We start from the raw sequence: 12,051 nt of genomic DNA on the forward strand, positions 1-12,051 counted from the left end.
TGGACTGGCTTCATATGTGAAGTTAGGTATATGTATAATTATATTTAGGATTATCACTTCAACTGTAAGCTCCCTGGGCTAGGCTATGTCTACATCATTATCCGTTACGAAGCAGAGTCCGTGGTAGCATGCAATGCTGTGATAATTGTGTGCCGAATTATACAGTTCACAAAAAGCAAAACAGAGCACTGGGATTCTGTTCACATATTATTATTGTTGTGATTTTTTTTAAACTATAAGCACTTCCCACACCAAGTGATGCAACTGCTTAAATTCATCTCTGGGCAAAACATGTGTGACTCTATTTACTTTACAGATCTATTTCATATGGTTTGAATTACGTCTCGTGGCTGCACATTTAGTCTCCAATGTGGCAATCAGAGCCACATGTGTTGACATGTAAATTTACACAGACTTAAGGCAGAATCTGCTTTTTTGACAAAACCTAACATCTGATCCCCTTTCTCAGAAACATCAATACAAGTAAAACCCTGTCGACTTCAGCGGCAAGTACCTAAACCTTATACCACTTAGAGATAGCTACCAGCATTACAGAATGTCAGAAGGTACGTCTGCATCAGCATTGTATTTTGAATTCGCAATTCATTTTGCTTCCTCGTCATTGCCATTCGCCACATTTTGCCTCACATTGGAAGGCATTCTCAGGTTGCACAGACTGGATTGCTCTTGGAATAAACTAGACTAGAAGATGCACTCCCAGTGCATCCACTGTACGTCAGCTGCTAATGGGCATTCGGTCCATGGGACACCAGAAGAGAGCCAGTCAAAGTGACATCTCCAGCACTCGTGATGAATGTTGAGTCCTCAGCTCTGACTGTATCACTCTACAGATCAGATTGTATTTTAGAGCTCACCAGGACACTCTGGCATTCGTAGCTGGTTGTCTATTACAGTTCACTCTATTTGTATTCCTCTATACCAGGACTTTTGTAAACATATTGATGTTTCCTCTAAATATAGAGAAATATAGACTGATCAGAGGGTCCTCTTCTGTACAAGGACAAGCCTAAACATTCAGTTACATATGTATTATTTCTTTCATACTTCAATTTCAAACTCTGCTGTGAAGACATAACTAAACGCTGATGGAAAGGTTCAGGAGTGCTACGTTAGTTTCTGCTAAACTGAACATACTGAACATAACTTCACCCTGAACTTATCTGCTGGGTTTTGTTAGTGAGCGTTTAGCATCAACTGTTAATACAAGCACTCTTTCAGCCTTTCTACTAGCGCTGTGAATATTTGGTTGATGATTTCCCTTAAATCAGCAGTTCTCATACTAGGATACCTATAAGGAAATCAGTGATATCTGAATCAGAACATCCTTTTCACTCACTACTCCCCATCTCCTTGGCAATTTGCAAAGCCAAATTTGTCCTTTTGCTCAGTTTCACTGATCTAAGATGAAGATCTTAAAATCTCCCAAGTGGCCTTTAATTAACGGTAGACATGAATACACAAACATTCTCACTGAGACTGACACTGGAAGTTAACAATCCTATCTGCGGTCCCTCAGGATTTATTGACAGTCTTTTAAACTATGGCTTGCAGAGCTGTTGATTATTTGGCCTCTAAACATCTTTGTTCACAAGCGGCCGGTATGCCACCTTCTTCAAACATTGCTATAACTTCACGAAGGAAAATGATTATGTTTTAGTTCACTTTTTTTTCCGTTCTACTTGGTAAAGAAACATGCCAGGTACACCAACAGTAAGGATATGTTCTCTCCAGTGTGTTTAGATCTCAAGCTTCAGCTCTTGAACCACTTTCTTAGGAAAGCCCTCCTTTCTGCAAAATTCTTCCCTTTTGTAAGGGTATATCATCACAGATATGGAGACAGGCCAATGCTTCATATAAAAATGGAAAGATAATTTGTATATTTCTCACTGCATCACTGACATTAATTCACTGTGTACAGCCACTCTGCTGCACCATTACACATGCACGTGATGACTTCCTTGACATCTGCATTAGTTGCGTTAACAGAGATGTCAGAGAAACGTTCTCTTTTAGAGTGCTATTGACAGGATCAGAATGCTGTTGCTCTTTCTAATACCACTTCCTCCTTCCCACAGTTCAGCAAGGCTGTTTCTGTTTATAACAAAAATGTAATGTGTTTATAGGAGATCTCTAATCCCCCTTTCTTTACGGAGGCTCACATCAGTAAGCAGGGTAATGAATATTTTAATGGGCTACTGGAAGTTTGCTGTAGTTGGTGTTCAGAGCATGCTACTTATTTACAAAGATCCCGCTCAGGAGCACAATGGGAGCATCACTGCAAATGACAACCTTCTCTCTCTGGTAGGATCACCCTAGAACCGCTCTGCAGCCAGAAAGGGACCAAGCCACGTAACAGTGATGTCACTGCTGTCACAATTTAGCAGACATAAAATACAGAAGTGGCTATATAAAGCAGCAGCAAGATCCCACAGAAGAAATCTTTATCAGTGATTCAGCATGACCTGGAGAAGAAAAGGGGTAATCAGTAAAGTAAGAATATCTAAAGCAGTATGGGATCTGCCATGAAATATGAGCAAAATACTGCTACAATAAGTAAGATACCAACTAGGCTAGGCAGGTGAGGTACAGAAAGACTCCAAGATACTGAACATCTCCGATGCATCCTGTGCCTCCCATTCAGTGGGATGTGTAACACGGCACTTTTCCATAGGCTTCATAGGTACCACATCAGCCTGGGCTTGTTCAGCTCAGCAGTGGGAAAGGAATTTCACAGAAAAGAATGTTTCATTTCACAGAAACTGCATGTTGGGAAAAGATTATTTGCAAGGTTGCCTGAAAGCTGAGAAAAAGTGTGGGTGTTCTTTTAAAACAAAAATGTGAAAAACGTGTAATTACTTCATAGCAGTTAGTGTAAGTAACAATACTGATCAAATTGCAGTGATTACAAAATCCTCTATAAATATGGGTAGCACTATTCTTGACAATAATTAGTGTACAGGATCTTCTCAATAGTATCATGATTAATATTTATTCTGATGTTGTTTTTGTTCTGGGAGATGGGAGGGGACAAAAGGGAAGAGAGATAACATTCTAAGGAAGCTGAGTATGTTTGAGAAGCAGAACCAAAGGCATAGAAAAATCTGTTTTATTTTTCTGCTTACTGTCATTCCCCCTCCCCTCAAAAAGGCAATGCAAATGGTGCTTTACTGGTTTTAAAAGTAAAGCCAGAAATTATGTGGAGTTGGGACTGTTGAATTATTCATGAGTTCTGATTGAATGGGATCATTATCTCTGGCCTTACAAGCTAATAAATACTGTCTAATGCCTGGGTACTGTTTTGATCTAATAGTGTCAGAGAAAAAAAAAAGACAAAAAAAAAAGACTTCTTTTTTGCAAGCTGGAGCCTAAATTAGGGAGGAGCTCCCTGATGAGTTCATTGCAGGAAAACCCTGGGGTTTTTTTCCCCTTCCATTGACTACAAGATTCACTTTCCAGTTCTCAGTCTCATTTGCCACAAAGGCATTTTAACTTGGGCATGAGGTTAAGATGTTGCTCAGTGGTATCTATCCAATGACTTACCGTTTCTCATTTCTTTCCTATTTTCAATAGTCTTATCCTTTTTTCCCCCCTCTGCTTTCTAATCTCTTCTACCTCATGGTACAAGATACCCAAACCCAGAGTACTTTCAGAGGCGGACAGAGCACAGGAAATGATTATGCTATCTAATCATCTGCCTGTCAGCAGTCAAATAATCTTGGATTGCATTGTTCTGTGATTTATTTCAGGATTGATTGTGGTAAGTCTATACTCACTTAATTTGATATCACTGTAAACTAAACATGTTGTATGGAACCTGAATTAAGGTTCTGCTCAGAGAGCTATCGAAGGAGGAAGAGGGGAATTTGTTAGAGGTGCAATGCTAAACAATGTTTGTTGATAACATTTGAAACAACAAAAAATGGTTCAAACCCCACATAAATTAAAATTAAAGCCAAGATATTTCATTGGATAGCTTTTCATATGCTTTCTTGAGGATTACTTTTGGAACAGGAATTGTTTCAGTAAGAGGAAATAATTAGGATATTATTACAAGTTAAAAAACCTCCTCATAATTAGATAGGGATTAGTAACTTCGTTTTCATATGATTAACACAATAAAACCCATTTTTCCCCAAAGTAATCGGAGGCCTATTAAGCAACATGAGATCATATATCAAGGGGCCTTTTAGTAATTCAGCAGTTTGTAACATTTACACAGACTGAAAGTCTTCCACAAACAGCTGGCTTCATTCTATCCAGAAAACCCACAGTTTTTGGTGCATTTATTTCAAGGTCTAACACAATCCTTGAAATCATACCATTTAATTAAGGATTTTTTTAACACAAGTTAGAAGTATGAACAGTTTCTCAAATAGTGTATCAGTAATGGAGCGCTCTGTTCTTAGTTTACCATGGGAGACCCACCTGGTACATCCAGATTTTAAGGAGTGAGTATCTCCTAATAATTGGCACATTTCAAGCTTACAAATGCCTAGTTTTATGGTATTTTGTTAGCAAAATTGTGTTAAATGCTTAGCTCCATTATGATAACTAGGCTAAATATGAAGCGAATTATTGACACATTTGCTCTTGGTACACACAGCTCATAAACAATAAGTAATAAAGAACAGATGCGACAAATTTAGCTTTGTGAGTCTATTCAGTGGAATAATTCTCCAAACATTACCTTTTTAGTCTCCCTTTTTAGTGCTTCTAACTGCAGCGAAAATACAAAATTGTTCCTTTTGTTGTTCTTAAGTAGGGACGTGATCACCCATTCTGGCTTTTCCGCATTTTCTGCATACGATGCCAGTCACTGCAGCCAATGAGACCTTCAGACAGTAGCCATTATCTGTCACACTCCTGGACCAAAATAACAAATAATATGCCTGGAGGTGCTGCGTTTTGTGACTGCTAGTTTCCCCGCATGGCATATGCCTAGATAGACTCAGATGAGAGGTGATTGCACAAAACTGTGATTGTGAGATGACTTAGCAGAACCCGTGATGATGTCCTAATGGCCTCCTGCGGAGGGGAACAGGGGTAATTGTTTGTCAGGGGAAGGAACACATCTGTAAGGAGGCATCCTCTGCAAACCAAGCAGCCATGTGGAAAAAAAGAAAGGGGGAATCACAGCGCAGCAAGGCTGCGTTCAAGGCTAATAAAATGAATAACAAAAAGGGGTGGGAAAGGAAACAAGGTATTAAATGACCAGGTTAAAAAGCCTGTTACTGGTGGGCTCTGGATTAAAAAGAAAACAAGTTGTCTCCAGGCGGTATGGTTCTGCAAATTCTGTGACTCCCAGCAAGGAAAGTTAAAGCCACAAACCCAGGAAATGTAAATGCACTCCCCATAGCACAAGTGGGCACAGAGCAACCAGCCTTCCTGTATGTTCTCACTTGTAACAAGGTGGCTTGATAGTCATCAACCCTTTGCTGCAAAATTGTTGTCTTTTTAATCTTCCTTTTAAAATATTTACTTTCCATGTGATTGCTGCATAGAAAACTAACACCATCCCAACATCCTTTCTAGAGCAGAGCTATTGGAATTGAGAAATGAGAAACCATCAATGTCAAGGCAGGCAATTAAGGCATCAGTCACATCAGTGGGAACTGGCCTTTAATGTCAACTGGGGGAGAAACAGCCCTTCGAGTATACTAAGGACCTTATTTTATACTCTTTCAGCATATTCTATTTGATCAGAAATAAACTGGAGCAAACAAGCTAATTAATCGCATACAGAACAAATTCCCCAGTCTTTTCAACTTATATCTTAATTATTTATTTTCTAACTACAGAATAACCAACATACTAATCTCAACAGAGGTCATATTTATTAGAAATAAATCAATTGATTATAGCTTCAGTAACCTACAGTCTATAGGAAAGAGCCAAAATTCTTTAAGTTTCATAAAATCATTCATACTCATTATACTATTCATTATGCCTTACCAATGGGCATCTGGAAAAGAGCCACACAAAACAAGAGTTAGGAGAGGTAATTCTTAGAGTTCCTACACCCATTTAGCTACACTAACCTAGAAAAACTGTGCTTTTTTTTGTTTTGTTTTGTTTTTAAATGATGCCTTCTAAACTCTCTATAAAATAAGCAGAGCATTGAAAAATACCTTCTAATCAGATCTACCTGCAATCGAAAAAGCATCTACTGCAAGTAATTAAATGAAATTTGCAAGCAGAATTGGACAAATAGTGCTTTTTGTTTTGATGAGTAACTTGGGCCAAATAGAGCTATAAAAATATTTCAAGAAACAAACATTACAGAAATCAAAATAGCAATTACTCTGCACAACCTAGAGTGAATTGCTTAATTTCATTTCCAAATAACTTTAAAACCTTTTTCCCCAAATGGAGGTTGATTTTTAAACAGGAAATGAGTCTCTGAAAAGTTAGTTTCATTAAAAAATGTTCAAATGAAACATTTTGGCATATTCTAAAAAAAAATAATAAAATTAACAATATCAGTATTCTCATCTTTTCCTTTCATTTTTTTTTCTGCCAAAATTATCCACTGCAATTAATCTAAATATTCAAATGCTTCTAATCTCTTTAAAAAATGCTACTTTTGGGGAAGCTTATTTCCCTAGAGCAAATGTTGTTATTCAGTCCTATTCACAAATATTTTGGATAAAGTTTTGAATTTAAGAATCTCTCTTCAGAAATACGCTAAGTGTAAAGTACAAACTAAAACTTACATGGGGGCATGCTGCTCTGAAAAGGGATAGAGTTTTGAGCACTGTGCCGTGCCAGAAATTCAACACTATAGGTAGTTGCATGGCACAGAGGCATATATTTTTCTACAGAAAATATCAGGCAAGCATACAGGAGCATCAGTTACAGAACCGGTGACAGTACTGGCCACCAGCTGAAAAGAGGAGAACCCTGTAAAGGCAGTTACCCTTCCACTCACATTGGAGTGTTCCTTCCTGAAGGGGAAAAAGGATGCCCGTTGTTCTAGTAACTACGATTACTCAAGAGTCTTGTTAGAGAAAAATACTCAGGTCATCAACATGGTGGCCACATGAGGGCTGGTCACAAATTTATTTCAAACTCTTTCAACAGGAAATTGGGCTTTCGACTAAACCAAATTGTCTTGGGTTAAGTATTTATTTACCAGGAAAAAATATAAATTGAACTGAAAAAACCCTGGAATATTTTTTCCTGAACAATGGAGGGGGCAGGGGGCATGGATTGTCCTGCCTTAGACATTCAAAATGGTGAGTTCCCTATAGGCAAACCGGTCATGGATGACAAGGAAGTATGTACTGCTAAGGAGGAGAGGTTTGTTTTCTTGGTGACATGCCCATATTTCCCACTACCTGACCAGAACTCCTGAGGCGTACCTGCAGCCTCAAAGCAGACCACACAGCAGCGGTAGCCTAGTTGAGAATAAAGATGGGTTGCCTAAACAAACAGAACCCAAGTCTGAGGAGTAACTTCCTAAAAAAAAAAAAAAGACAGGTCTATGTACCACTCAAGATGTAATAATCATCAAAGTACAGACAAAGTGGTGGGAGGAAAGACACAAGTTAGTTTTTAGGTTTTACTTGCTGGTTCTGTGCTTTTGTCAACAAACAAGTTTATGTAGTCTTGTGATACCTGGGGAGTATGTTTTAAAGCTCAAATTCAGAGCACTTATAATTCTGCGAAATTCAGAGTCCGTAGAAATCTGTAAACTTTCTATTCTACGCATAACACGCTACAAATTGTTACACTCATAATATATTCAAATTTTAAACAGTTGGACTAGATGATCATTGTAGGTCCCTTCCAACTGAAATATTCTATTCTAAACATTTCTGAGAGTGCAGAAATATTTTCTAGTTCTATTATATTATGTGCACAATTAAAGCTTACATTTTTTATGAGATTAGAAAATTATATGAAAACTTTTTAAAAATACTGAAGTGACAGAAAAGATAAAAATCACCATTCCTCTCCTGAAGTTTTTCCACAGATCTTACAAACATGATTTAAAACCATTTTATTACACTACTTAAAGGTTTTTATGTTTTTTTAATTATTAAAACTGTAGTTCTGAGTGAGTTTCCTTCTGTTGTAACATTGAAGAGAATTTGCATCTAATTGTCAGGATACCAGCATGTGCTTTAAAATTGAAGAACATTTAAATATTTTAAATAGTACTTTTATCCTACTAGTTCTGAAAATGATAAAAGCCAACCAAAAAAGTAAACTGGCAGCAAAGCACTGCTTTAGCAGTGATTCTCAGGCAGCACACATTGTCTTTCTTTCACCCTACAGAAGACACTAAAATACTCCTAAAGCTGCCCTCATCCTGGAGGCAGAAGCCAGAGTATGCATTTGTGTCTTCACACTCACTGACTTTTAGTGAGCTTTTCTACTCAAAAAAAACATGAGAAGCAATTGTTCAAGTCTTATCCACCTTCTTCATAACAGCTTTTTCAACTATATTGATCACTTTCTACTAAGTCATTGAAATTTGGATGGAATAAAATAAAATATGCCACAGACTAATAATAAGGAAAGGTTTCTCCTACCTCATTATGCCTATTGCACCATACTGTTCTGTTAAGTATCACATACCTGAAGAAGGCTAGTGAAACAGAAAAAAAGCAAAATTCGACCTGCAAAATATCTGTGAGATTTTGAGACAGATTTTTTTTCCTTCAGATAGTGTAAAACCTCAATAGCATGTGGCTTTTTAAATCTTGAAATCACGTAGAATTGTTGCATGTAGACTCAGATTAGACAGAAAGTGTGGTAGAAGCAAAGTCAGAAAAATTTTGAGTGAGATAATACAATTTCAATGATTTTGCAATGAGGGCATATAAAGAACATTTAATCTAGAACTAAATGAATGAATCTCAGAAGAGTCAGGAAACTTTCAGAAAAGGGATAGAATGCCTCAACGTCTTTGCAACTGAACGCTAAATATTTTACATTTAATAAAGAAGGGAAAATGTTATTGAAAATAGTGGATGAAATTACCAGATAATATTGTGAATTCTTATGGATGATAAAACCAGGCTGAGTAGATGTCATGATTTCTTTTCTGTATAAAGTAGTAAAAGCAGTAAGATGTAATTAGTCCTGGAACACAAAATGGTACAACTAGCTTACAGTCTCTTGAAAAGAACAAGACATTGTAAAACAAGATGGCAGGGGGGAGGAAGGGGAGAAAGACATTATAAAACGCGGTGGAGGTACCAGCCAGTCTGAATGATCATTCACGAAGAAACCTCCACCTACAGAGAAGTAGGAAGACTTTTCGTAGGAATTTAGGCCCTAGGAAATTAATGCAAGTTTTGGTCTTATGAGGACATAAGACGGGATTTCACTGCTACCTCAAAACTGAATTTTTGAACATAGGAAATGAGAGCAAGAATAATTTGAAAAATAAATGTTATGCTAAATGAAGTCTAATTTCTCTCCTACATGCTTTACTTCAGTGGATGTATTAAAATATTGAGTTCTAAGCATATGAGCAATCATTTATTGAATTGTGTCCAAATTGGTCACTTGCCTGAACCAAGTCAGATGAAGTAGATGTGTGCAGCTCAAACTCAAGAACACCTATTTTCTCATTTTCTTTTCTTAAATTTCAGGCATCACACCTTGTTCAGTTTATACCCCTGGCAGTCTACTAAATCATTCTTCTTCAGAATAAAAATAGCATAAACAGCCTGAATTCCACGTTACACAGAAGAAAGAACAGAAAGTATTCACAGTTTAGCAGGAACTCCAAATGAAATATTTCCCCTCCTACCAGGCATTAACTCTCTGTTCCAGCTGTATTTTTCTATCTTATTGTATAGTTCTCTAGTAGAACCTTGTTGCCTTGCTAGGAAAACGTACAATGAAATTAGCACACTGGCCAACACTGACTCACAGCTGGTAGCTCTAAAGACGTCTCCATTACTTGTCCATGCAAGAGACAGGACAAGAGGAAATGGCTTCAAGGTGCACCAGGAAGGTTTAGATTGTATATATAAGGTCGTTGTTTCATGCTATTTTATACACGTAGGTATATTGTTGTAATGTGTTTCACTAACCTATGCGCATATATATGCGCATCTATGTTTCATAAGATTTCCTAATTTACCACATCTCAAATGGAATTTTTGCACAGTAATGTATGTTGTATCTTGTTCCTATATTTAAACTTTGTATTGTCATCTTAAAGCGAATGCTAATCAGTAAACATGTATGTGAGTATTTAAAATGCATCATAAGATGATGCTATTTAAGAAGGTATCTGCTCCCAAGTATAATTGCGTTGCGATGTTGCCACACCAAAAATAAGTTTGTAAAATGTGATTTTTTTTCTGTTCTAACAGGTAGTAACAAAATATTTGAGAGATTTTTTTGTGGAAGACTAGTCAAAGACATCAGTGTCTGATTACACTGATAGGTCACTCTTCTATGCCTACACTTGCCTATAAAAGTTTCAATCAGAGCTACTCTTTTTCACTCTGAATACACACCAAGTGGTCAAGAGCCCTAAATAATCCCTGACACCATCAAGAGCTGAAGGGATTGGGAACTTCATAGGTGGTTCTCAAACAGGATGTGACAACAGCACCCTGTGAGGATCCATCGCTCTGTGGAGAACTGGCCAGGGCTGGCCATGTTGACTGTTGACCTTTAGGGACCCTTCAAGCTCATTCTTTTTACAAATCCCTGAGGCCAGCACAACTCCTCAGAAGAGCATATAACATAGCTGTAGCCCAGGAAAATGTTTAGACTGTCCAAGAGAAGGATACTGGCTGTGTACCTGTCTTTCTGAGCCAATGTGTAAGTCATAACTATATAGAATAGAATTTTATATTGAGAAATCTCTGTGAGACATCCACTCACCTGAAAGTCCCTAGTTTGACCAAGGTAGGGAGGAATTTGAGGTTTCCAGGCAAGCATCCCAAAGCGGGTGTCTCATGATGTGCAGTTTTCACTCTTCATCTGAGGAAGCATCAACAAAACTGGTATGTCATTGAAAAAGTCTTTCCTTAGATCTGATTTTTCTGGAAAAACAAATTAAGCATTTTCCAGTTCTTTGCACTGTGACCTAGTCTTACTTTCTCTCTGGCAGATATCCCTGCGAAATGGCATAGAAACCAGAAAAATGTTGATTTGCCATGTTCTACCTCAGTCTGATTTAGCATAACACTGCAGTATTTTTCTGTGTCTTTTCATATCCCCGATCACTCGATTACTGAGTTGCATCATTGCTGAACCCTGGCCCATAAAAAACGAGGGAACACAATGACAGTCAGCCAAAACAACACAAACAGCTGCTTGTCTAGACATATTAGTAGTGTCCTGAAACCTTGGCAGCCCGGTGACATAATCTAAAAAAATTTGCACCACTATTCCTGCAGTGTTTTATTGTGATTATGTAAACCTACTCATTTATTTTCACTGGAAAACATAAAAATGCAAGCAAAGGAATCATGAATCATTTCGCCCTTGGTTCCTAACTAACAGTATGATTCAAAGGGAGGTATCTGTGATCTTTTTTCTCTAATGAAAGACTCCTAAGAATAGCATATTCTATAACATGAAGGGACAAATTAATAACAGTGTTACAATATAATTATTTTCTTTCTGTTATGTGTGCTTATTTTGCTGTGGCAATTACTTGTTTATAAGCCATTAAGTTATTTGAAAAGCCTATTTGATGTTCCACCTCTGATTTAATTAGGAGAAGACAATCCCTTTGCAGTAAACAAAAAAGTTTAACTTTTTTTAAAATTCCCAGTTGAATTTATAATTTCATTTGTTTTTTATATCCACCTCTAATTATAAATGGCTTTGGTTCAATTAAAACGTGCACATAAACTCGACAAAATAGGTAACAGATTGCCACCAATGATGCAAGATATCAATAGTTCCCACACAATCATTCTGTACTCAAAGTTGCCGGTTCCTCAAATTCTGAGGAAATATAAATAAATTTTAAAAAGGAAAGCAGATAATGGGGTCCAGCTTGCCCTAGCCATAACAGATGTTGACATCTGTAGCCACAACAAGTTC

General features: G+C 37.3%; 1 long non-coding RNA gene across 2 annotated transcripts in view; it reads right to left on the minus strand.

Moving 5' to 3' along the window:
* LOC142602997 (uncharacterized) overlaps nucleotides 1-11,110 on the minus strand; it is a 32,899-nt gene extending 21,789 nt beyond the window's left edge. For both annotated transcript variants that reach the window (XR_012836869.1, XR_012836868.1), the window contains exon 1: nucleotides 10,879-11,110. This is a non-coding gene — a long non-coding RNA (uncharacterized LOC142602997). The remainder of the gene's footprint in view (nucleotides 1-10,878) is intronic.
* Between the last annotated feature and the right edge of the window lie 941 nt (nucleotides 11,111-12,051).

The sequence above is a fragment of the Balearica regulorum genome, chromosome 9 (assembly GCF_011004875.1).
Source record: "Balearica regulorum gibbericeps isolate bBalReg1 chromosome 9, bBalReg1.pri, whole genome shotgun sequence".
NCBI classification, from domain to species: Eukaryota; Metazoa; Chordata; class Aves; order Gruiformes; family Gruidae; genus Balearica; species Balearica regulorum.